A 4,116-nucleotide genomic window follows, 5' to 3' on the forward strand; every position below is an offset into this window, starting at 1 on the left:
CACTTCTTTTCTTAGAGAAATATGGAGGTGTTTTGGTGCATGGAATTCTCTCTCAAGAGCCACCTTTGTCCTAGGTGTGTTGTGATTCCATTTGAGGCATTTCATACTATTGGTGCTAAGCTCTTAAGGCCAAATACATCAAGACTTCAAGCCACATAAAAGGTATGTTTCCCTAGCTAGTATATTATATGGTTTATGTCAAATGCATGCTAGTTATAGGTTTAATGCCTTGGAAACCATTTGCATGTATAATAGAGAAAACATAGATCCAAGGTATTTAGGGTTGTATGTGCACCATAGGATGTTGTAGTATACTAAAACCCAACAGTGGTATCAGAGCCATGAGTTGTTTTCTATTATATTTGATGCAAATGTATCTTTTTTTTCAAGTTGAAGGAAAAAAAAAAGAAAAAAAAACATGAGGTTTGTCAAATTTTATGATAATTACTGGATTTTATGAAAAACTAATTATTTATAAAATTTAAGTCACTTTACTACAAGAGTTGAATTGGGTCAATTTATTAAAAGATAGAATGATATGATTATTTTATTTGTTTTAAAAGTTTGATCTAAATGGTTTTAAGGAGTTACAAATTTTGTCATAAAATTTTGGAACTCAAAAGTTTTTTTTAAAGTTATGATCTTAAGAGTTTTGAAACTTCCATAAGTTATGGATGTGAAATGTCTCATTTATTAACTCTTTAGGTTATGAATTCCAAGAGTCTTCAAAGGATAATTGTCAAAGTTTCAAGATTTGTATTAGTTTATATGATTATCTAATTTCTTGAAAATTGTTGATGTGAATTATCTTTACTTATGAGTTTAATCTAGATCATAGAAAAATTATTTGATTATTGTGTTAATTGGAATATTTGATCTTAATGGTTTTTATAAACTCCATAACTTGTCCTCAAGTTATGGAAAGTGAAGAGTTTTTCTTTTTAAACTGTCATTAAGTCTCATAGGTTATGAAAATAGAAGAGTCACTATTTTTAATGTCATCATTAAATGATTTAATGTCTTCCATAACTTGTCCTCAAGTTATGGAACTTGAATTTTTTTTTCATTAAACCTTAATTAAACTCATAAGTTATGAAAAATCCAAGAGTTTTGAAAGGTTTCAAAACTTGTCCTCAAGTTTTGGAATTTGTAAAGTTACCCCCCATGTATACTATAATTCCAAACTAGACCTTAGAATTTTAAAAGTTTAAAATTCAACCCTTATACTATTATTATAATTTTAATTATATAGAAATGTATAAGATAAAGTCGTCTTACCATTAGTAGGCCTCATTCACGAAGCCAGTCTAAAAGAGGGGTATAAGGTTACTGCCTATAAAATGGCAGTTTAATGGGTGTCCACTCTCACTCACCGCTTCCTTGACCGGTGGAGGGTCGTTAGCCGAACAGGTAGGACAAGGACTATAATTCTCCCTTCATTATAAGTATAATGATAAATACTAAGTAACTAAACACTTATAAATTCCCAATCTTAGTTACTTAGGAAAATTTGAATAAGGTGCTAATCCATGAAATTACACTTTGCACTTTGTTTAAGCTGTTAGTGGAGCGTGTGTGGTTAACCGGCACACTAACATGGACTTAACAAGGTAGGCAAAGGGTAACTTAATGTTTATCATAGTATCGTTGGAGCGTGTGTGGTTAACCGGCACATCGATTGAAGGGTAAATATTAAGGGTACCAAGTATATTTGCATGGTTACTTCACACCTTGTTTTGTGATCCTCGGCATCCCAGTCACAAAACCTGAAGGGCACACTCGAGATTGAAACATGCCATTGAAAAGTTCAATGAATCTCAAAAGAATCTAGGAGTTTCAAAACCAATTAAAACATAATAATACATTTCGTTTATCTTGGTGGAAATTGGTGAATCGTCATTCACCTACCTTCAAATATTTTATAGCTTGGATTACGGCATCCCTCTTCCAAGTTATAAAATAGTTTGTTGGGTCCTAGCCTTAATATATCATATTGGGTGTTATATTAAGGACTTAAATCAACTTTACGTGAATTTCTCCCATTGTTGATGTCTGGTTTAGACAACAATGATCTTCCCAAACCAAGCTTTCCTAATGAATATGACTTCCCGAGTTTGGCTCATGGAAGTCATACTTCTCTTCCTCCACCTCCTCCAATTATTCTCCCTAACCCACAAGTTCAAGGTCACTCAAGCCCTAATGGCAAGCAAGGTCTATGTGTGATCACATCTTAGAGATGAAGTCACATATTGACAAGCCGGGAGAGTTGGGTGTCAAAGTCTTGAGAAAGTTGGATGTTCAATCGCTTTCTAAGTCACATAGTGAGTTCCTTTGGGACTACTATGAAACAGACTATGACATGAACCTTAATGATCATATCTATTTGCTTGGTGCTGCTGAATCAGCAATGATTTGGAACGATAGTAAAGCAAATTTGATTATAAGATCAACTTCCCAAAAACTTTATGGACAGTGACAATGGTGACACTGGAAATCCAGAAAAAGCATTCTCTTCCCAATGGAAAGGGATTGGCCATAGTCAACCCGGTTGACCAAATGGTAAAGAGAAAGGCTAAGTCTGAGATAGTCCCATTACCAAAGGGTCCATATGTTTATTTTGCCAAAGGAAGGGGCGTTGATTGCAAAGCTGCCAAATTTACCTAAGGATGTTAAAGTCAATAAGTTTGACTCTACATTAGGTAGAACCCATTATCTAACTCTGTTAAGTTCTATTCTGAGATCCTCATTACATGATGTGACTGGGTCACATGTTGATGTTTTAAGAATCAAAGAATAGAGAGAAATCTTAAAGGAAGTATATGTTGATTCTGATCGCGAAGGTGGATTTCGATCGCATCAGAATTTTGAGCAGTTGCTTAAGAAGTTATGATATATTGCTAAGGAATAGATAACAACAATTTTCCATGTAGATTGTAAGGATAAGTTTTTCCGCAAAGTTTTAAAATAAAAGAAAATTGTTTAATTTTATTTATTTGAAGTATCCTTATAATGGCATTTGTGGAAAATTGTTGCTTATATGATTCCACTGACAACAATATTGGAAAATGGATTTGATTCTTTCATTTGTGGTAGTGTCTAAATTTACCAAATCAGGAAAGTTCCTCATCACATAAGGATTTGGGAGTGTGAAATTAGAATCATTGAAATTATGTTCAATTGGTTTATTTCACAAAGTAAGGATCATAGACAAACATAGAGTGCATACTTGGTGTATGGCAAAGCTATTGTTTAAGAAAAACATAGTGTACATGCTTGGAGCATGGGACAACTAGTGTTTTTAATTCAAGTATAAAGTTGATAAAACCGAAATAATGAGTAATGAGTAATCAGTATGGTGATAAATAAAAGTGTTTATTTATATTCATAGGGTTTGATACCATATTTGATTCATTTATTCTTGTGTTTCACTTTGCATGTTTTGACTTCCAGAATAACTAAGTCGCTCTTCGTGAATGATGAAGTTATTCAAACCATCCACAGTCGGTCATATGTTGGAAGTAGATATGAATCAAGACTGTCATGGGTTGGTTTGTAGAGGTCCAAGTTGGTGGACAAAGTGGTGCTACAACACTCATGAGTGCTCATAAGTTCTGAGTATTGGATTCAACCCGCGCTCATTTGAATCACTTCATGGATTTTATCACGAGTGATCATGAGACGATAATATCTTATATTCTTCAAACCTAGACATATGAGTTGTTACTATGAGTTGGTTGTACATTGATTGCACGAAAACGCATTCGGTAACTCGATGTTATAAAATGTGCCTTTGTGTATGATTCAACAAGTAGTAGAACAAGTCATATGAGTCGAAGTTTATCCATTCCTTTTACCTTCGGGATAAAAGCGATATATGTGGGCCCCTCGATGATTTAAAGATAATACATGTGAGTGCTTGTCCAAGCCAGGACTGATTTGATTTGTTCAATCAGTCAGTCATCATGAATCGGAAATCGGGAAACAACAAATGGACAGAGAGAATGATTGATAATCCATGTCTCAGTCCATATGATATCTAGAATGGAGGAATATATGATCCCTTATCTAATGGAAAAGTCATTGACAAAGGTCAGAGTTCATCGACAAGGTCAGAGT

This window comes from Lactuca virosa, chromosome 6 (assembly GCF_052849685.1).
Source record: "Lactuca virosa cultivar CGN04683 chromosome 6, Lactuca_virosa_CGN04683_v6, whole genome shotgun sequence".
Lineage (NCBI taxonomy): Eukaryota > Viridiplantae > Streptophyta > Magnoliopsida > Asterales > Asteraceae > Lactuca > Lactuca virosa.